Raw genomic sequence first — 24,394 nt, forward strand, 5'->3', positions numbered from 1 at the left:
ACATTCTGTCCTTTATGTCACGATAAGCTCCTGATTTGGACCTTTAGATCTTTTTTTAAAACACTCAAAGCAAAGTAGATGAATTTAAAAAAAAAGGCAGTCTGGCAGCTTGTGGGTAACCAAATGTTCTTCCATGCCATGGTTGCCAATGCACTGATGCCTACTTCTCCCTTTTGTTGCCCGTCCCATGCCAAGTTTCAGCAGCTGTGACAACACAGGGACCAGAGACTTAAAGAGATATATTGTTAAACACAAACCCGTCACGCATGCTGCCATTCAAACAACCCCCTCTAACTAGATTAACACGTCGCCAGCACTCCCGACGATTACGAACTTACATACTTCTCTGTTACGTGCAAAGCGAGCAGGGGGACAGTCTAATGACCTCATGTAAACTGACTGGCACGTCCACACTGTGCTTAATACTCTGCATGAATGGACACACAGAAACACATGTGCGCATGAACACACACACACACACACTCTCTCTCTGTTTTTTTTTTCCTTTTCTCCATGTGCATGAAATCAGTGCTCAGACGCTGTGGCCACGCTTGCAGTTGTCCCTTTTCACTGCTTTTACTATTGTTGAGTAAAGCGCCATTGTGAGTCCAAAAAGGATTAGAAAGCGGGGGAATAAAGAGCAAGCTGCACACATTTTCAAACTTCTTTAAGATGCTGCCCGTGGTGATACAATACACCATTGCCAGGGCACAATGTGAGTGGGAGCTTTTGGGCAGGGGGGGGGCAGCACAATCACCTGGGGGAGTGTAATCCCTCAGGTCACCAGTTACACATGGTAAGACATTCTTAAACACACACACACTCGAGCTTGTATTTTGTAGCGCGGATGTGTGTGATTAAATCTGTATTGTCAAGTGCGGGGTGGCACATAGTTATCAATATTAATCATCTGTAGAGCATATGGCCCTCAATCACTGCTTGATTAATCGATATATTGACATTATCACACCTGCGTAAGATAAATCACCCGTGAACATGAGCTTGTTGTGCAGTTCATTCAATATACATGAGGGAATCATTCAAGGGGTAACATCCCTGTGGTACAGCTGAGGACGGGCTGAAGGTGATGCAGCATGTAGGAAACGTGAGTGCGCGCGCGCGTGTGTTGTTCATTTTACCTCCCACCGGAAACGCACACACGCACGCACGCACACACACACACACACACACGCACACGCATGGGCTAGAGGAGACAGCATGTGGAATTGCATGTTTCACTCTGATGACATCACCGTCTTGGCTAGGTAGCTGGGGCATTTTCCATAGGCTGTCCTCTGTTGCTGTGGAGAGGCCTCCACCAATCCCCTCCCCTTTCCTCCTTAATGTATACAACATCAGCTCCATGAATGATGTGTGACATCGTTTCCTTGGGCCGATCCAAAGACAACATTATGTGACTGTTCAGAACCCCCCCTCCCCCACCCCCACCCCTTCCCGCAAAACCCCCCTTTCAGCTTTCGAATGGCCTGACGCGGGGTGTTTAGGGCTATTTGTCGCCCACTGTGTGAGCAGAATACTGAGAGGGCCTCATGAGGGTCTGATATGACATGTGACAGCCCATCATCTGAGGGTATTTATGTTAACTAAGCATTTCCATTTAACTCAATCTGCCGGTTCTGGCTTGTACATATAATAAAGGTGTTCCGCATGTCAGTTTGCTTGGGGATCTGAAGCATGATACAGTAAACACTGAATCCAGTGGCCCAGAAAAAGAATTGACCAGCTTTGTATACAGTCTGTGATTTAACACTGAACAGAGCTCATAGGAAAAAGCCAGGCAGAGAACTGCTGACAACACTGTCCATTACTCTGGTCCCTCAGTCCATGCACAGTACATGAAGTGTGCATGCTATTAATCCTCGGCTGCTTTTGCTCGATACCCACACCTGACAACCAGCTGAAGATCTATACCTGTCTTGAAATGTCTCTCTACCCCCTTGTCTCAATAGCCACGTCCCTTGGTAGACATTTAAAGAGGCGTGGGCAGCTAAAGCATTCTTTCTCTAGGGCTTTCGGAGAAGAAAGAGTTCAAGAGGTCAGAGATATGTGTTATTTTCCCACCGGTGCAACGCTCAGGATATGTCAGAGCCATGTGTCAGGGAATGACAGCAAAAAGAAAGACGGCAAGAGAGGTAGATCTGGCAGACAAAGGCCAGACTTCACACAGAAAGCTGGAGATCAATGGATCGGCAGGCTATTCACTCGGTGCTCACAAACAAGTGCACACATACACACTCCGAAAAAAAACACACGATGCTGCAGTCTGATGGTAAGATTGACCTATCTGGAGGCCGTCAGAAAAACTTGAGAAAGACGTACAGACAAACACATGAATAGACAGACGGAAGCATACACAAAGGAAACACTTCCAACCTCCAAACCTCACGGAGTACATTCAGGGTGCTCCTCCAACAGTCCCCCTCCCTAAGCTTGTCATCTTGACGAATGGATCTGGGTAACTGTCAATTAAAATGAAATCCCATCTGTGAGGTAGAATGAGGAGGACATATTCAATGAAACACACACACACACGTACACACACAAACACATAAACCACAGTTCTGAAGACCAGTCTAAGCTTCTACCCAGAGACAGGGGTTGATCTGCACGCTGGGCTTCATATGGGCAATACATCAAACAGACAACATTATCCCTGACTACACCTCTGAAAACTTCAACATGATTAATTATAATTAATTAGCAAAATGCTACGTGTTGGCTAATTCATCATATTTACATTATTCAAAATCCATCATCAAAATGTAGCCAGCAGCAGGCTGCCTGTAATTTTTTCATTTATTTTTTTATTTTTTATTATTTTGCAACATTGTGCTAAATCAGCAAGTTGCAATTTTCTGCCTTTTCACTCACTCCCTGGAGATGATCCCAGACAGTCGTTGGTAAACAATTTAGTTTCAGCCTTTGTGGAATTCCAACTTGGACAAAATTAGTTTTCGATGCGCGCGTGTGTGGCTGCTAATTCATTTTAAAGCACATTTGTCAGTTATATTGATCACTGATTGACATGTTGTAACCTTGCTGAATAAGGTGCACGTGTCAGTTCCTGCTGTTTAATAAAGCAAAGCATTTACATGCCTCAACGTGTATGTTTGAGACTGTGTTCCTTGAAAGATGAGCCACCGTCATTACACTGTATAAATATTTGCTAGAGCTTTTTTTTTTTTTTTTTTCAGGTTTATGAAGAACCTGGTAAGCTGTTTAAAGTGTTAAAGTAGAACTAAATGACAACCATACATTACTAATGACCTCAGCTGGGACACAAGCCAATCCCTTTTATGCAAAATCATCACTATATGATTGAGACCAAAAGTGGTGGTGAAAGTCAGTATGCAAGCCTCATTACCCCAATTAATGGCAATTCTTATTGCATAAGCAAAACTCATCTGAGGGTAGAAGTCAATACCTTTGTCATGGTTATGATAATGGCCTTAAATTCTCATCTGTAGTGATATGCACAGGGAGAACTTTGGAGCCTGACACTGAAGGACATCAATGCTGCAATATAGGTAATTAAAATGAGTGCGTCTCAGCCATTGCAATTAAACAGGGAAAAGTGTGTCAGGGCCTGTGTATGATTTGTGTCATTAATTTTCATTACCAAGTGTTTATTAACCTTTTTATCTTGTGTAGTCCTGATGGAGGTCCGCTCTGTGTATATCACATCCGTGGTTGTGTGCGTGTGTTTGTGGCTCTCATGGTATTTTTCACCTCCTACAGAATGTTCTGATCATGGGAAATTTCATGTGCGGTCCAGGGAACTGTAAATGTTCATGTTTTCAATACACAGCGCATTCATCAGCAGCAGGATACTGCACATCATTAGCAGGCAGTCCAATGAAGGAAATATTATGGCTCGTAATTAAATTTGAAATTAAGTGATATTTCATCTCTTCTCATTAATTAGAAAAGGGGTCTTCTGTGATATAATTATTTATTTCTAGCAATGGCGGAGGACAAACGTAATCCTCTGAATGATGTCAGGTGTTATTACCCATCAGGTGAGGTGGTGGCGTCCATAAATTTGTAGTCGTACGCTGCTTCCTCGTCATCCGCATTTTTAAGTAAGGTTCCAGTGATTTTCAGAGCTCACCGATGCTTCATAACTACAGGGTCAGCAAGGTGTATTTTAGGTATTAACCAACGTCAAGCTGATATCTTCAAAGCCGCCGTCCTGATTCAGTAGTCTACAGGACAAAAGACACAATTGAAGGGGATCTGTAAGATGGCACATTAATCAGGCTATAATAATATTGCCACTTCCTTTTTTGTACATCTGAGGGAGAAAAAGTGTTGTTCAGTGGTGATCACTATCAAAGCTTAAAGCTGCAATCCCTGTTAAGGATGCACAGAGGTATGGATAGTGGCTGGTGAGGGATTAAGAGCACGATCTCTCATTCCCGTTCGATGCATTCTTGGTAATGTCAAGAGGGGATCTAGAGAATAAATACCTTTGCCCAGATACATGGATACCAATGCCACCCCAGTCACCTGGCCTTAACTTTGATCAGTAATTTTCTAGTAACGAGATTTCTCTGATTTCATTAAATAGTCATTTCGCACCTGGAAGCCCATGGCTTTGCCGAGAGATCAATGATCTAATCACGTTACCGTTAAGCCAATTGGCTTGAAAGTCCTTTGTGATATCCCTTTACTGTTTTAATGACTTAGTTCAGATTAAACAGGTTTTAGGAGCCAGGGATTAAGGGACACATCCATTGAGGTGGAAAAAGCTTTTTCTGATGCATAATTTATTGCAAAGAAAGGGAAAGGATTAACGAAGGGCATGTGCCCGCCACTCAGCATCCACTGGTCAGTGATTAGAACAGAAACCTCAGGACAGGAGAGATATAACTGGCCTTAGAAAATGATTATATTTCCACCGTTTGCAGTCAGAAACAAGATACAACATTAATATCAATGAAGTGTCTCATACTGTTTGTCACTGTTGGTTCATGACTCACCGCTTCCTCTTCACAAAGCAGCAAGTGATGTGTTCAAATCCTTAATGAGTCAACATCATTAACCAGCAACCCTAAACAATGATTTACTAACCATAAGGTAGTGGGTGATGATTGCCTAACTCAGTGAGCGATCCACAACATTTAATTTGCACAATTAGCGTTTTATTAGTCACGTATCTAACTTACCTGATGGCTGCCTAAGGTGTAGCAATTAATACGGAAATAGATTTTTTAATGACATTCTCATTTTGAGTGCTGCATTCAAATTCAAGACGTAGGCAAAAGAAAGAGAAAAGAACTGAATAAGACAAATATTGTTGTCAGAAATAAACAACTCTATTTTCCTGTCCAAGAGAGCTGCTGCAACTCATCTACCATCCATCCATACAAATGTCTCACATGTAAGGACTGCTGTATTTCTCCTGCAGACAAAGTGTGAGCTTGTTGGCCCTCTGGCAACACGTGTTTCCTCAAACTACCTCATGTATGGTTGGCACTGAGAAAACATGTAAATAAACATAATAAAACACAAGCAGAGTCACATCTGCCAGTGAAAAGGAATAGCTCCGCTGGCACGGGCCCCACTCCTGTAGCTTCATAAAGGTTCTAAAAAGTTAATTATGAATTGGAGACATGTGGTTGAACACTTTCCAAACATATTTTGTCCCTCGCTGCCCCGCTCTCTCCTCCCTGATTTTTCTGGCTGTTGCTTCATCCCTTTTTTTTTTTTTTTTTTTTTTTTTTTTTTTTTACCAAAACTGTCTTTTTCTTTCCAGCGCTGTTTTATTTCTTCACTGCAGTAATCTTCCTCAGGCTCCTCAATTATGTGTCCATGGGCAGGAAGAGCCATTTGCTCCAGCTTGAATACCATGAATAGCAATAACGACAACAAAAACACATTACCAAACACAATTAGAGCAGACAATTCTTCTGTAACCTGCTAGGGCACTAACTCAACAGCCCTGTAAACACATATTTACTTTTAAATTAAGTTTATTCTCTGTCTCTGCTGGCGGGGTCCTTTTTTTTTATGTCTCTATCATAAAATGCACACGTTTTCTTCTTAAAAGTGATTTTTAATGTATGTAATTGGCTGGAGAGGGAGTGTTACAGAATGGAGGATTTATGAAATAAGATAGAAAAAACTGAAAAAGCCCCTCAGGTATGATGTTTAACAGAGCTTTTTTCATGCACTTGCCGTTTGTAGATGAATTGCCATTCTGTTGGCCTGAGGATACCAAAGCTGAGTTGGTTTTTTTTTTTATTGTTTCACCTGGTGCCTATAAAAGCCACTGGTAGGCTGTTACTGCATCAGTGACAAACGGCTGATTCACCATGCAATGACTAATCCCACGCAACCAAGAGCGAGTGAGAGAGAAGGCCTGAGAGCTTCATCTCCCTCAGACACCCTACTCCAGTAAAACACTCCAAACACAGCCCCTAGCTGTGCAGGAAGTGAGGATTATGAGTATACACACTGATACTCTTCTCGCTTTGTCTGAAAGTGTGAGAGAGCTGAAGCAAGAGTGTAAGTGAAGAGCGAGAAGAGAAAACAAGATGTTGGTTTTAACTTAATTTAATCTATTTATTATATTTTATTATTTATTTATTTAAGGACAACAGCCATTAATCAACATGTCTGTAAATGTGTCAGTGTTCGCCAGCTGGGTAGTTTTCAACTGAACACGTGTTGTCCATAACAATGTGTTTAAAAGCACATTTTCCCTTGATTTTTTACGATGGACAAGAACAACATCTGTATCCATGGTAACTACGCATGCAAAAGCTTCAGCTTGTAGGTTGGAAGACCTACAAATTAAAAAAATGTCCAATGAAAATGCCACCAAATCCTTATCTCAATAAAAAATGTATTTTGTTTTTGTTGACTTCAACTCAAATGTGACTGAAAACTAATATACATATAAAAGCAAATGACTAAGACTGAATCAGAAACACTCATCTAAGAAAGTAAACAACAATTAATTACATTAATAGAAAGAAAAAAACATTACTCCCTCGCAAAAAAAATAAAAAAAGTAATAAGTGCATTACCTCAAATACACTGTGTCCAAACGTGAATCTAATTGTCCTTCGACTGAAACTACTTATTTGATAAAAAGCATGTCTGTTCCCAGTAAAAACATAATTAGTTAAGATCAGGCTTAATCCACCTCAGGGAACATAGCCCAGGATGTACCGTTAATGGAGGCTTTTTTTTTTTTTTTTTTTGCTGCAGAGCACACCTGCTAATTCTGTGTTATCATATAGTGCGAGGTGATTGTCAAACTGCATTATTACACCTGTCTGAAGAGCAACATACAATAGATGTGTAAGCCGCCGCACACCACCTTCTGTCTGAGCATGTGTGCGTCGAGCTTATCATGATTAATTATCATATCCGAACGTCCAAATGTCAGTGTTGACTCTGAGAAACAAATATGAGTATGTCTTTGTAGTGCACCAGAGTTTGACTCACGCAGTGAAGTTATTAATCTGTTCTCCCCAACTCATCTCATTGTCCCCTGTATAATGACAGTCTGTGTTAATTGTGACTGTTTATAAAATGGAGCCCGACGTTGGAGCCAAGCTGCGCTAATCTCATCATCCTCGTTTTCTTTCTCTGCACCACTAGGTTTGAAAATCAACTATTGATGTTCCTTATTACATTAGGTGAGCCGCTTGATGGCAACACACAGCTGCAGGCCGTTTGTATGGATATCCTATTGATCTGATTTACATATATAGAGAGTTTGTTGTTTGTTGCTGAGCAGACACTGTGTGTCTGGAAGTGAACTATTGAAAATGTGACATTCTCTGTCACTTTGAAGAGAGTTTTTTTTTTTTTAATACAACCACTGACAACAATCTTCCCACAAAAGCCACTATACTGTAGAAAAATGTTTTTACCTTCATCTTGGCATTTTTGTATAAATTTACTTTGAATGCAACATTTTTTAAAACAGCTAGAGTTAACACTAAACTTTCAGAGTCATTACCGTTTTCTTGTCATTGCCGGCTATCAGCACATTAATTGAACGTTAGTATTTCGGAAACACAGATGGAAGCCTCTATGACAACCAGGAACCAGAGTGGGCGGAAATATTGGGTGCAAAGGAGACAAAAAAGATGAGCGGAAAATTCGGAAACATGAAATTGTCATTTGAGCTAACAGACAGACTATACAAGAACTCTAAACATGCTGTCAAACTGAACACGATGCAAAATTTCTTGCTTTATTTGCACATATTTAGTTTTTTTAGTTGTTGTTTTTTTTGCAGTCTGTGTATGTTTGTCATGTACAGCCAAAACAATTAGCTAACAGATGTTAGTCCATATTTTCTGTTCATTTCTCGTTGACCCTTGACCCAATTTTTTTTCTCAATGCAACAGTTTGGATATGATCATGTCTTTGCCTCAGTTTGGGCAGTGGACTGACTTGTGTTGAGAACTTGTTGAATTGTTCTTGTTTTTTTGTGTTTTTTTGTGTTTTAAGATACCTAAACAACATTTTCTCATTCGCAGCCCAAATGTGTTGCTAAAGCCTGTCACTTGATCTCGAGAGGAGTGGCTTCATAACAGAAAATGCAAAGAAAAGCACAGAAACAAAGACTATTTCACACATTAAAGGTCTCAATAGCAACTTTAAGGGGGTTAAAGCATGTACATGTAGAAAACATTCATACAGCAGTAACATACTGCACAATACTACTGTGAAGAAGTGAACTAGAGGCACATTTAACTTTGCATTAGTTTGCTGCTGTGATCTGGTGCTAGTTGTAAACGATGCTGCCCTAATTTCATGGCTTTTCCGGGGCGAGCAGAGGAATCCTGCCTCATTTGTCTCTAATTTGTTCCCAGTGCACATATGAGAGGGGTTATAAATACATTAGTCCTCGCCATAGCGCAGCACGCTGGGGGGCCGCCGGGCAATCAAGCAGTTTGCTGTATGTATAATGCTGCTTTTTACCCAGTCCAACGGTGGCAGCGTAGAGATGGGACAGCATGTATCATCTACCTCATGCAGAGACTGTGAGCAGGTTGCACTGTCCCAGAGGTGGGCTGTCTGCGCCGTGCATTAAAGCCTTGAGCGTTGGACAGATCGGATGCGAGCCGGTGCAATAAAGGGAACTGTGGGCCGTGCAGATACACAACTCCTCATATCTCTCATACCCCTGATGCAATCCACCGGTGGTTTGAGTCAGTGGTGCAGAAACATCAATTAAAACATGACGATTATCACTAAATTTGTCATTAGCCCTGAGGAGGAAGCAGCCATGGCCAGAGTTTCTGTCTTTTTTCTTACAGACACACACAGAGTATTGCCTGCGGGACTTGCAAAGCGAGAGATAGGTCTTAACTTGTTCTCCACTTGGGAGAAAATCAAATCCTGGTGCATTTTCATCAGCTGTCAGTGTCAGATAGATATTTCTGTCGGGCTGGACAGGAAATTAGGCTATTAAGCTTTTCACAAGGCCCTCGTCATTTTGTCTGCTTTCCTACAGATGTTCTATCAAAGTAAGTCATTGTAACCATCTATCTTTCCCAAGGCTAAATACCTTCTTTCACTAGACCCAAAATGCTGCTCTTTTGTTTTCTCCTCCTCTGCTCCTCTCCCTCTCTTGCTTTCCGCTGATATCGTGGCTTAATTTGCGTCTGCTTTGGGTTCAAGCGCAAAATCAATTCCAAGGAGGTCAGCAGGGGTCACTGGCCAGGCCAGAGCCAGAGCAAAGTGGATTACTGATTATCATGCAGGCAACATGGCTTCCATATTGGGACATCCGTGACCCGAAGATCACATCTGTATTATGTACTGTCTGAGAACCAGTCACAAGATTTGAAATGTGGGAGATACTGTCGAATAGAAAACACAATCATTCACATCATTCATACCTTATTTTCAGCCCAAGAAATGGGTGTTGGGGTAATACTCTTCATTCTTGGAGTTGGAGGTAGATGTATGAATTCTCAATGCTTGTTTCATGAAACGCACCATGATGGCTTTTTCTTTTTTTTTTTTTGGCAATGCTCATAACAAAACATGAGTCTATAAATTGAACAAACATTGTGGAATAAGAGGTTGCCAGACTGTGATTATAACTCTCAAAGAAGGTTGTCATCATACATCGACATACCCTGCCATTGACTGCGACACTGGAAACAAAGATGATCACACAGCCAACTCATATTTAATACCTCACGGTACTTTTAGGAGCATAATCAATGCCATCAACTTGAGTTGCACTAATGTGCAAAGCCGTTGGGCGTGGTGGTGATGATGGGCTGCGTCAAAGCAGATGTTGCTATTAGCAATTCAAATCAGTACAGAATCTTTGAAGAGTGTCTTTTTTTTTTTACTGTGGTCATTTGCTCAAACAGATACAGTAAGAACAATGCTCAGACTTGTCAATGGAGTAAAAGAGACTGCAGGCTAAGCACATATGTACATTAGTATTACATCTCACACACATGTTGTCCCCAAAAGGCAGAGAATAAAGCATTTTTTCCACACTTGTAAAGCAAAAGTTGCACCTTTTATGAAAAAGAGTTGGATGACATCATTCCTATATCTTGTTACTACATCTTGTAACTTAGCTTACCAGTGACAGGCTGGAAACAAGGGTAAACAACTAGCCTAGCTCTGTCCAAAGACCACAAAGTCCACCAACCAGCGCCTCTAAAAATCACTAATTAACCAGCACAGACTCCATGAAGTGATTGGACCTGGCCAATAAATAGTCTGGCAGATAACCAGAAAGTAACTAATTGTTGTCTGTTTTACATTACTGTTATTGTATGCATTAAACAAAAATGCTATAACATATACATTTGTAAGATTTAGAGGTTATGTGAGACAGCCAGATAGCCCTCTATTAGTCTTCTCATCGAAATCTCCATCCATAAAGTGAATAAAGATATCTCTCAAAAGGTTGTACAGGACTTTGGCTTTTTTCAGCCCAGTTATTCTAAACACAACATAGTTTCCCACAAAATATGAGCCACGCAAACCGAGACTTGCTTTAGTTTGACAGGTCCTCTGCATGGGCAGTCTCTTCTTCCACTGAAATCATCAAACACTGGAGACATTTGATTAGAATATACAATGTTTGACATCCAGCAAACAAATCATCAACAACTGATATGTTTGTGTATACGAATTATGACTTTCTGTTCTCTGATTTATGAGCTTATGAGGCGACATAGCAGACATGATGAAATGTCAATTGAAAGATTTACACACATTTGCATGCCCATCATTCCTGCTATTCCTCAGAAGCCCTGACATGCTTACTTCAGTGCTGTGTTTCTTGAGCTCTCATGCGCTTTCGTACGGTCTGTTTTTGTAGGCCACAAACTAGATAATTGATTTGCCTCGCTTTTTATTTTTAGATTTGAATGACATTCCAGGAATTTTTTCCAATTGTCATGATCTCGTTTGTACTTCCTCCTTAGCTTGCCGAGATGTCGGTGGGGGATCTAGAGGTACCATGGCATTTCAAAAGGGGGGCACATTACGCAGCACTTTTATCCAAGCTTGATGGAACAGCTGCTGTTCCTTGGTTTCTTTTTCTCTTTATCTCCCCCCCCCCACTCTTGACAGGAACCCACTCAACTAATCTATCATCCTCTCTCTCTGTACTTAAACTTGACTTTACTATTGGAAGGAAAAGGTAGAATGAAAGGGAAATAGGATCTCATTATTTCAGACCTACCGCTCACTCTGCTTATGATTGATCATTATAAAAAAAAAAGGCCTTTTGGAAGCAAGTGATTTCTGCTTTAGAAGAGAAGGAATACATAGGTCTATTTAAAAAATACTATTCAAAGTCTTCACAGAATGAAGGAAACCATGCTTTTTCTCTGTGCAATGGAGGGAAATTATCAATCTTTCACCGTGCACATAAAACATGTTTTTCAATAAGGCTGGTTATTGTTTTTATAGATATTTAAAAAAGTTACTGCAATAGGAGAAGTGGTGCAATGGAATTTACCCAAGTACTATACTTGAGTAGATATCTGAGGTACTTTACTTGAGTATTTACATTTCATGCAACTTTAGACCTAACCCTAACCCTTTAGGACAGCAGTAGTTACTAGTTACTTTTCAGATTATTATGATATTTATGTCCGTGTACCTCTAAATGTTGTATTTTGTAAATTTTCTTAAAACTGAAAGATTAAGTGATCGTTTATGGGTTGAGAAAATGTTCATAAGCTGCAATCAACATCCTTTTTTACTAATAGTGATGACTATTATGAAAGGTTGTACTGCTCAAGATCAGTCATGGACTCCTCCTGTCTCCTTTCATAAATCAACTATATTTTTTACTTGATCTTGTTTCAGTGTCAGACACAGAGGACTGGATTTTATTTTAAGACCGGTCTAGACCACAACTACAGATATATCACTAAATTGCCTGCTTGAAATGCATCCAGTAACTTTAAATTTTTGTTACTGTTAACGCCTGACTGACCCTCCCTATCTGACTTTACATGGACTTAAAGGAAGTGAATGCAGGAGACGTAGCTTTGACTGTCTGTCTGGCAGGATAAGAAGCTGCCAAATCTTCTGTAATAAAATGTGGTTACCAAAACCACAAAGTGTTCATCTGCAAAGCAGTGTCTAAAAAGAAATACAAAAATACCACACAGCAGTAAAAATGGCTGGCACCACATCAAACATTCAACCACACTTCGACAGGAAGCATTTTAAAGATCATATATTATAGGTCATATACCTATAACTGATGTTAGAAATCTGCTTTTGTACCAAAACTGTTACGTCTTCATGTTGATTTGATCAGAACTCCTCAAAGTCTTGGTCTTGACTTGGTCTTGGTTATCACCTGGTATAGGTTGACTACATCAGTGCTATACTGTAACCACTAATTCTACATAAATCATATCATACCTATAGTTAATTTCCCCAACATCAAACATACAGCAGTCGATATGCACAGATATCGGACAAACCATGAATTTCAAAACTTTTTCTGATTCATTGTTTGTTTGTTTTTCAGATTTGCCCAAAATCAATATTCTTTCAATCAATAGGATTAGATAAAGCAAAGCAGCTGGAAGTGCCTAAAATCTGCAAACAGTTGCAGACTGAGGAGATCCTTATCCAATTCAGTATTTACTTTAATATCAGATTTATGTGTTAAATGGAGATTTTCCACTGTGTTATATAAGGATATTTAAAAGCGATTTATTCTGTAACCATAATATTACTCAGACAAACCTCTAACACCTGAAGGACTGTCTTGGTTCTCCATATATTACTGCCAATCTGGGTTGAATTCAGATTTAAATTTGTTCTTTCATCATTAGTACCCGCAGCGATTCTGCCAAAAGATGCGAGACAAGGCAGGGAAAAGTTGGCTGTAAAGGAGAAAAGTCATATTTTCCAGACAGTCTGAAAAGAACAATGACCTCTGTTTCTCCCTTAAAGCAAGCACAGTGAGTCTGGAACAATGCGTTCCCAAACTGTATAAGACATCAAAGCAGGGAAGACAGTGATGACAACAAAAGACAAAAGGCCATCTGAAGGAGCAGTTTTATGAGATACTATATGCACTCTAACCTGTCAGACAGGGTTTTGGGGGTCTTGGCCTGCCTGACAGAAAATATGACATGCCATCAGGGAGCACGTCTTTTGGGAACAGTTTCAGACTACATAGCTGGAAGGTTAGACATACATACTCTACACTGACATAAGCAGTTTAGATAATAACTGTTCTTGACATTAACGTGGATTACAATGCTTTCACTTTACAAAGTAACAGTTTTTAATACTGGGGTTAAATACACAGTAGTTTGGCAACTTTAATTGCATAAATCCCAAGTTGCATAAGGATCACTGCCAACTGCAACTGCAAGCTGCAACTCAAATATCCCCAAAAGTGGATAAAGGAAGGTATTAAATGATCCATGCAAATGGGGCTCATGAAATCCAGAACATAAGTAGCCTCCGGCATGCCACACACGCTTGCTGACCTCACACCTCGCGCCGCACTCCAGACACCGCACACGTATGCTCATTCATGTAAGACGTGTGCCTTTGCTGCAGCTTAATTTGAGTTCCCTCAGACTGAGCACAGCGCCGGAGTGCGCCTGGGAGGGAGTGACGCACCCAGGTGACTGTTCGCCAGTTTAGAAGAAGTTCAAGCCACTGTGGGAGGGCATTTATATGCGCTCAGCACATCCTTATCCCACAGGCCAGAATTTACAAATAGATTTCAAATTAGAGCCTCTGCTTTAATTTTCTAATGCAGTGACCCATTCTGCAGCGGTGTAATAGCAGGTCCCAGTGTGACAATTAAAATAAATCACGTCTGAACAGAATTCACCATATGCATTCATGCCTCATCAGTAACTGAATTGACATACATGATTTATCCCAGGGAACTTAAATACCAATGCCCAGACCACATAGGGCTACCACCCTGCAAGCGTTCAAGTTCTACATGCTTTTCAGAAGCCCTGCTGTGAATAATGAAATTGACTTGTCTAAGATGAATGAATAGATGTGGGTAGATAGACTATGGTGGTTTTATGAGCAGTCTGAAACACGTAGACCTCACCAAGAGTAAAATACAAGCCAAATTCTGGCAGATACAACTTGTTATTTCACCTGAATGTGTTTTGAATGTAATAATCAGCTTGTCCTGACAGAAAATTCACCTTTCATACAAAGTAGACGCTCTTCAATAAAGTGAATCTTACTTGCCAGACAGAGAACTCCTTTTCTTCTAGCTCAAAAAAAGGAAGTATCGGTGAACAGAGCAGCCAATTTCCAATTAAGTACCACCATAATGAATAGCCCATATTTGAACCTTACTAGACCGAAAGAAAAAAAAAAAGGTGCGATACCATGGGCTATCTTCAGTTTTTTATTAAAAATGACAGCTACAGTATGTAGAAATGTCCTTTGATTAAAGCACACTTTGAGCTCTAAATATCATTATACCCTTGTGTGAAGCTACTTGCGCTGTTTTAGTCACAGATCCCCACCGGCCATTAAAATAATGTGAATATGTTGCCCCATTGGTTAGAACTAGTCACCTTCCTCCTGATTTGGACATCCTCATCCTCATGCGCCGCTTCACCCTCGTCAGCTTTACTTTCTCTGCTTTTGATTAATCCTGTCTCATTTGAGATTTTGAAACTATCAATGGGAATTATTCAAATCCCCGAGGTATGAAATAGCTATGAGGAGGCTGTGGAAGACACTCATTAACCCGAAATGGAGGGGAGCCCACAGTAAATCTCAATGAATTCTCTCCATCATAGAAATCTGATTAGTTACGGTGGCTGTACTTAATCCCAGTTGAAGGTAGAAGTTAATTTTGTCCAGTGTACATGCAATAATTCTAGATATGGAAAAAAAAAAAACATGTTTTCTACAGCTGCTTTTAAAGTGTATATTACTAGGCGTTTTGCAATAATGGGTTTCTGTGGATATATATTTATGAAAACAGAGGACTTAAAACCCTGCAGTACAATGTATTACAACAAAAAAAAAGGCAAAAAGGAAAAGAATTATTAAGTCATCAGCCAACTCTGTGACAGTTTGTTACGAGTGAATGAATCCAATAGCCCGAGATTTGAACCAATAACAGGATGCCCTTGTATGGATTTAATCACTGGTATGTAATGGCTTGTTCAAAGGCCTCTGCAGATTGCACAGTTCTATTGATCATTCCATTGTAGTTAGTTCTGCTCTTCCATCCTCAGAGGCATGTCTTTATCCTTTTCAAAAGTAATGGAGGATTTCTGCATAAAGTCATGAAATTCACCACGGACCGCCAGCTGAAGAGATCAGAATCTTGCCATATAAACCAAAACTAGACACTCTTCCCTGGAGGGACATGTTTTAGCTGTAGCACCACATCCAAATTGGATCAACAGCTGCTGTATATGATTCCATAATTTGCGGCATAATATGTTCCATTAATGCCGGGGCACTCACAGGCATTAGAGAGACAGTTGATGCAAACCTCTCAGGATGTGCTCTGCTTATTCTCTGCCTTATTTCCAAGAAACATGGCACAGACTGGTGCCGCTGCCATTCTCTTACATGCAGATGTCAATTATAGAGGTGGCAGAGAGTGGTGAGCTGTGCACATCTGCCGGTGGATGATGTCTCCCCCAGCACTGTGCAAGCCAGTGAAGCATAAATCTCAACCATCAGTTGGCAAGCTTCACCTTAACAATAATGCCAGAGCAAAAATCTGGTGTATACCAATTTTCACAATTATGAGCAGCTGAGAAAAATACAACTTGCTTCTTTCTTTCTTTCTTTCTTTCTTTCTTTCTTTCTTTCTTTCTTTCTTTCTTTCTTTCTTTCTTTCTTGCATAGACACTTAAGATCTTTTTATCCTTTTGTCCTTCACGGGTCGCATGGCATGGAGGGTATATGGGGCACGTCCTCCCCTATGATTCTGATAGGGGGTTCTTCCTCATCACACCCAGACCTCTGCTGCCTGCTGTGTTATTAGGCAAATACAGTACATTAGGGACAGACCAGCTCCACCACTGTTGTCATCGAGAACATCTAGTTATCACATCTTGTGCTCAACCACCTGCTGAGTTCACAGAGCTATCAGCATCCCCCGTGACCCGCTTGTGTCTCTGTATGTCTCTGCTGGAGACCTTGGATATGTTAAACACCCCCATACGGCCAAGACCAAGTTTTCTACACGCAACATCTCCCTCAGAAAATAGTTTGCCCAGAACAGTCGTTTGCACCGACACATTTACACACATAACAAACAAACAAACTTTAATTTGAACATTGTTTCGAACATATCCTACCAGCAGTCCTTGTACTCACTTGTACCAGAATGAGTCTATTTGTGCTATACTGTGTCAGAAGCTGTTTGTCATCGTCAACATGGCTGTTTCCAAAAGCATCAGGCTCTAAGTGTGTGGATTATAGCGGTATACATTTGTATAATGCCTGTGATAATGGGATAAAGCAGCTTCCGTGGGAGAAATCTGTATGGAGAATGGATTATACCAAAGCTCTGCCTATGGGACGTTGAACCCAGGAGTTATCACAAGCAGTCAGCATCTCAAGTGGGTGCGTTGCCTCAGAAAAGTGTTCTGATGCCGCATTTCATGTCCGCGTTCTATTCTCCGGAGAGAAAACATGAGATGGGGAGGCCACTGTCGTGCATGTTTTGAGTCAGTAATTACCATAGGAGCACTCGAAAGGATGAGATATAGTAGTTCCATTTCAAATTTGCATTTGCTTTACATTAGGACTGTGTGCATGGCTTGCATTTATTTATTGTTCTCTCGTCCATGATACAGGAACCCACTGAACTAGTTTGTATGTTTCTCTTGATAGCCATTATAGAGGAAAATTAGCATTTCCATGCATACAAAAGCAATTACCGTCAATTTATACACATTTCATAGAAACATGTCCCCAATTAGAGGGCCATTTCAGGGGACTGATAAGACGAGCAGCACTCACATTGAACATCTGAGGTCTGGACAGACGGTGCGTCCTGCTTTCCCCCTGATCCCTATCTCTGTCCACAGCTTATGAGGAGTTCAGTATGCAGCTCTCACTCATTTCAAGCACAGCTAATTTCACCCTTAATAAGCATGCGGTGGTGGAAAACAAATGTTGCCGTGCTGATAGTGATGCTTTCATATTAGTAAAACAGCGACTGGATAGTCATGCAAGTCTTTATTTGTCTACATCAAAGGCAGTTGTCTTTTTTTTTTATGTACCTCATATGTTTATAATAAAGTTGCTAGTGGATCTTAACAAGATTTAGCACAATATGAAATGTAAAACTGTGTATTCTCTAATTCCTTTTATCGACCCTAATGGTTTTATGCAGGAACACCTGAGTGCCCTTCCTTAGTATGTCCTGTTTCCATTTACATGAGGAAAAGAAATCTCAGATGACATCTCCGAATCTGCCCATTCATTAGCCCAAACAGGCTTATCTGCTTAAAGACTTTGGCTAAGACCCCATTCTCACTGAAGAATGACTCACCTCCATATTGCCTTGTTATTCACTAACAGCAACAATTACGTCACCCTGTTACTGGCTGTTGGAGATTATGGAGCTATTTGTGCAAATCCTCTTTTACATGATATCGAATGCTCTACGAGAGGTCTGAGTTTGAGGACAGGAGGTGACCCGTCTCAGCTCTTGAGGAACCTGAGCGATTTAAGAAGTTCGGCCGGTTGGTAATACAATAGAAGGAGGTGAAAAGGTGGTGGAAGGAGAAGATGACGGTGAGACAACAACAAGGACAGCATGACATCAGCCACGTGTGGGCCAGCGGTGAAGGTGTCAGAGGACAAACACAACTGTTCAAAGGCAATGCTGTTATCTTTGATAAGCAGTGTTGGGTATAGTTACTTTGGAAAGTAGTTAATTAGGTTAAAACGTTACCATCAATTAAAAGTAATCTGTTACGTTACAGCGTTACCTATGAATAAAAGTAACACATTAGAGTACTCATGCGTTACCAAAAATTAAAAGCCGTTTGCAGCTCCTGACAATAAATATGTCATCCAACCAAACTAACCCTGCAGGATAACAATAACAAGAAAGGCAGTCAGCAATATGCCACATAGTGTTTTATTAATTCATTATTTTTTGATCAGTCAGAACATAGGTAACTCCTGAATTTTTTTTTTTTACCCGAATGCAGTTATGTGTGTTAAGTGAACACAATCTGAGGTAAACAGGTTCAGATCCATTTAGAAATTAACGACCAGTCAACAATCTAACAGAAATTTGAACAGCTGCCTCTATGTCAAACAAAATGATAACAGGCCGTATAACACAAACAATAAAATCGCTCACTGGCACACAAGCAAATGACAAATAGCCTAATAGCCGAACTATGAAAACACTATTCCAGTGTCACAGGCCTAAATTCACTTTACCATCGTCCACTTACATTTACTCTCCAAAGTAGTGATTAAAATGTAGCAGAAGAAGATTTTCGAAACGTCTGTCCGACAGTCGATTTCTAGTAAGAGTAAGAACGAGACTCCCAGGGCACAGACGCATCATCACAGTGCTGCGCCTCTGCTGACACATCCGCAGGTGGCACGGCACTGTCTGACAAAAAGCAGGCTGAAGTCGGAATTTTTCTGGATTACTTTTTTAAAAAATTAACAAAGTTACTGATTACTTAATGCGCGAAACTTAGAGTACTCTAATGCGTTACTTTGTAACTGTTGATAAGCAAGGAGGTTTACATTCCGTGCAACAGATGAGTTTGAAAAAACAGTATAGTTCCACATTTTGAGAAGTATACTTGTCCTTGCTGAGAGTTTTATGAGAACATCAATGCCACTCTTATATTCCCAAATGTGAAGCTACAGCCTGTAGACGGTTGACTTAGCTTAGCATAAAGACTGGAAGCAAAGGGAAACAGCTAGCCTACAAGCAACTCCCTTATTAACATGATTTATCTTGTTAATTCAATCCATATTTTATTTGTAGTTACAGAGGGTCATGTGCTGTGCCATTTCTTGATGAGAAAGGAGGATCTACAGGTCGTCTACTGTGTCTCAGTGATAACATCAAACTGACCCAGCTACATTTACAAGTATGTAGAAGTATGGGCAGACATAGTAAAATGCAATAAAATATACTATTACAGATAATCTTATCTGTGCCGTAGTGGTTGTATCCTGGACTGCTACAGCTGCTATATTGCGGTTGGGATCTCATGATTCTGCCATTTATTTATTTGGGAACCATATATACTTGGGAGGAATGGCACAGGATTGTGAACTCAATCACAGCGCGAGAGGATGTCAGTGCACAGGGCGCTCCCCGTGAATCACACACTGAAAGGCTATCACCCAAACCTCCAAGGTCCACTGCCAACTCATCAGTCATCGCGGGCCAGACCAGGCCACAGACTGATCAGCCATGCACACACTCTGGTCACTGGGGACATTCACAGACTCAGCCCCTCCTTCCACTCTCCCCTATATCCATACCAATATCCATACTCTCTGCCAAAACCATAGCATAACATATTCCAAGGTCTGTGTGTGACTTTGCCTCTCAAAATTCTGTCACTCTACCTAGATTGTGTATGAAACTGAAGGCCACAGAGGCTTGTTTTGTCACACTGGCTGCTCTTTCTAGATGGATTTTCACACTTTTATTTATAGCTGTGAGGTTTTTAGCTAGCGGTTATAGTGAACTTCTCTGTTTGTCATATAGGCAAGCCTTCAATTATGCAGTCAAATATGAATTTCATGAAAATATACAACATACAGCACTCCTGTGGTGTTTTTATTTTGGTGTTTCATTTTATGTTTCATATTTATTTGATTAACTTGTACATCCTTTGAGTGCATGCCTACTTGTATTAGAATAATTATAAAACAAATTGTTTGATTACATGGACTGTATCTTTTCCATGTTTTCCCACAAAATACTAAAACAATAGAATATATTGTTATTTATAGTACTAGTAGTAGTTTTCTCCATTTCAAATGCATAACTGAATACTCATTATACACCAGATGGATGAAAAATGATCTTATCTAAGTAGACTGTGATCATTAATTAAAGTATCACAAACTATAATATTGAACGTGAACTTGAAATTCTGGCGCTAGATGAAATGTCTCAAGCTCACCAAAGTCATTATGATGTATCCTCTGGGGATCATGAATGCCTGCACCGATGTTCATGGCAATCCATCCAGTTGTCGAGATCTCAGACCAACAGATAATCCCCAGATAGTGTTGCAAAAAAACACACATTGTATGTTTTAAACAGTGCAACATTATGTGGGCGATGAGGTACAAAGAAAACATAAATGAGTGACAAGAGCTGCACGGGACGTGAGGGATAATGCAAATTTGCATGATTACATGGACAGATGAGTGATTTACCTGCGCTTATGTCTGACAGGCATTTTAGATGAAGGACGTATGAGTGGCATCTGATCCTGTATTCTTTAACTGTAGCTCCTGAATGAATCGCGCATCATATCCTGTAATTGATGTATGACCGTCAGGAGGTGCGAGATACAGGGAATGATGTTTATCTAGCAAATTTCACTACTGGGACACAGATGCATTATGGGATAAGCAATGAGGTTGATCCAGTGCTTGACAGAAGAAAACTACTTTGTGATTCAAAACACTTTACTTTAAAAGTATTATCTGCCTAGTTCACTCTCTCTGGCTTATTCAAGCCCACTGCTCCTGTGCACACTATACAGCGTCTTCTCTGCCATGCATATCTCTCAAATTTGGCACCCTCATGCCTTGCCTAAGCCACATTAGAAAATAGATGATATGACAATTTCACACATATAGCGTTATCCTTTGCCTCAGTCCGATTCACCTGTGGCCAAGCAATCTTCCTCAAGTAAGCACAATAATAAGTAATTACCATAATGTTTGAATAAAAAAAGAGGAGAAGAAAAAAAAAACTTTGAATGGAAGCAGGAGTTGGGGGGGGTGTTGGAGGGGAGGAGAAATATTTGATTAATCTTCTTAACACGTTTCATGTGCAGATTCTTTGAGTTAATTTCAAGGACCATGCCTAAAGGAGATTACCTCCTCATGCTCCTGCACATTTGCTCATGAGTGATTTTGTTTATTCATGTTTTATATTATAATGCTCCTCCTGCCGTCTGCAGCCACAGAACCCACGGCAAAAATGCAATTTATTTCCCGCTCTGCACACGATGGAGACAGCTGATAATGTCACCAGGAAATATGAAGACTGCTGGGACGGGACCAAACAGCCTACTATTTATGTATGGAATATAAATAAAATATTTTGTGAAGGTTCTCTTAAGTCACACATACACCCAAACACACTCACTCTCCCCCCAAAAAAAGTTGCTCTGGTTAGTGTCATTGAATTTTTTATTTTTTATTTTTAAACCACACTTCACTACGCTGTGTGTGTGTGTATGTGTGTGTGCTTCTGTATTATTTTGATTTACATATCTGTCATCTCTCTCTAAATCAGCATGCATCTAAAATAACATGGATCATTACGGAGAGTCATATAAAAGGTCAAAGATGCGTTCAAGTTCTCAGAGGTTGCAGATTATGCTTCTCCTCAGTCGCCAATCACACTTACCATCAACAGCTCATAGTAAGCTCATCCCAGCCAGTGCATGTGCCTCCCTCATACGAAAACCCATCTACAGTGTGTTGTCATGACATATATGACACAGCCCACTCATATTTCATTGACGCGACTCAGTTATGAACATGCATCAAAGTCCCTTTCATCACTCCCGCTAATATGGATTTATCTGTTCCACTGGCAGTGATGGGATGGCTGACGTAACTGTTTACAGTGACTCCTTTGCTCCCTCCAGATGACGAGGACGATGATGATGACGGCCAGCGCTCTTTGCCCAGCAGACTGCCTGGATGGCAGGATTTATGGCCCGGCGGTGCCCATCTTCGGCACAAAACACATTGTCTCTGGGTAGATCGTTCAGCCTGTCCTTGCTTTATTGATCTCTCTCCTCACAAGTTCACAACTTCCGCGTTCCTGGTACATCACTTGACAGGAGAGAGATTTAGTGGAGGGATGAGGTCAGATAGAGGAAGAGAGATGGAGGGAAAGGGGAGAGGAAGAGGGAGGGTAGGATGCGGTAGGTGGTATGAGGAAGAGAGTGAGTCAAAGTAAATGAGGAAAAAACGGAGAAGGAGGGGGAAGAAAAGAGTGGCTGCGAGAGAAAGGGATAGGGGAAGGAGAGGGAGTGAGATGGAAAGAGAGAGAGGAAGAGGGAGAGGGTTACTTCCTCTGGGAGGATGCGGCTCTAGGCCAGGTCAGAGAAGATTGATACTTGTGAGTGTGTAGGGGCCCGCAGAATTAGCTCCTGGTACAGTGGAAATCCACTGGTAAACACACCCAGCAGCTCTCAAAGGTGTTCACATCAATCTCAGCACTCTCGTTTTGCAGTGCGCAGTATATCCACACATATACTCATATCTCTAAGTGTTTGACTCACTGAAGTGGTCAGTGAATGAGAGTACTACAGTACAGTAAAGACAAACATCAGAGAGTCTGACTTCAGCACTTGTGTCATCATCTTTTCACCTGACGGTTTTCCTTTCAGCACTTAAAAAAAAAAGAACTCCACAGAGACGCCCTCCCTCTAAACTTCTTCGCCGTGTACAAGAAGTGTGCACAAGCGTACGCAAACATATGTTGACAGACAAACACAGCGCTACATGCACTCTAAGGTGACATAAAGTATGCTTCAACCGCTCACCTCTTTGTGAGCCTTTGGTTGTAGTAGTCCATTGAATCCCATTCCAGACATGACTTTGAATGACCTCCGTCTCTTCTGCATTTCTCTTTTGGAGAGCTTTGGCCTTTTTTCCCCAGAGTGCATAAGATTACATTAGAGACAACGACTCTGTACTGTTCACAAAGCCCACAGGGAGTGTGAAGAAGGCAAGAGAGGCAACTTACATAAGGCCAAACTCACAACCCAACCAGCCCTAAGGGAGAACAAAGACAAAGCTTTATAATGTTTATATCAACCCTTGTAGCCTAATTGGCTTGGCAATCATGGAATATGAACTGTTTGTGTGTGTGTCAGCGGGTGGTGGGTGGATCTTTACGTGCATGTGAGTGTATCCTCTCTGTATTTATATATTGCACTATACATTTGTTCTGTATATGTGTACACTATTCATGGGTAATGAGTTGTCTGGTGCCTCATTCACCAATCCGCTGTCGGAACATTCATTAGCGGTGCATAAGGAGCTGCTCTGCAGTGTAACCCCTTATCTTTTGAACTCAGAAACTGTGATAAGGATTTCAGAATGACTGCAGATCAGAGTGCAACTCCATTCAATTACTTCTCTGCCATTTGAAAACGAGACAGACTTCCAAATGGAGCCACAGAGCCTGAAATGTGAATCGGTGTGCTATTCTTTTCAAAAGAAAAGAAGTGAGAAGGGGATATCTTACTGAAGTAGTGAACGGGAAAATAAAATGAAATGCGGCTGTGTGCTGTGCCGTCAGCATAGAGAGCCTTTGATAATCAGAGTTTTTATTCTTTTTACTGAAGTCAGTGAATGCAGAGTATACACGGAGCAGCACACACGGGAGAGGAGTGAAGAGATTTGGGGTGCGTGATCCAAAAATGAAATAGGTCATCAAATTACCCCTGTGATTGTGTGTACCTGCCCAATTATGATTGATCCTTGCCGGAGAAAACAAAGTGGTGTATTTTATTTGCATGTAAAAAGATGATCTCTTTCTCTCTTTCTCTCTCTCTCTCTCTCTCTCTCTCTCTCTCTCTCTCTCTCCCAGCACCATAATTATCTCAAATGTGAAATGCTATTTAGGTATTCATAATTTATTTCTGTGTGGGGAGGACACAATAGACAAGCG

This window comes from Larimichthys crocea, chromosome XXIV (genome assembly GCF_000972845.2).
Source record: "Larimichthys crocea isolate SSNF chromosome XXIV, L_crocea_2.0, whole genome shotgun sequence".
Taxonomy (NCBI): Eukaryota; Metazoa; Chordata; class Actinopteri; family Sciaenidae; genus Larimichthys; species Larimichthys crocea.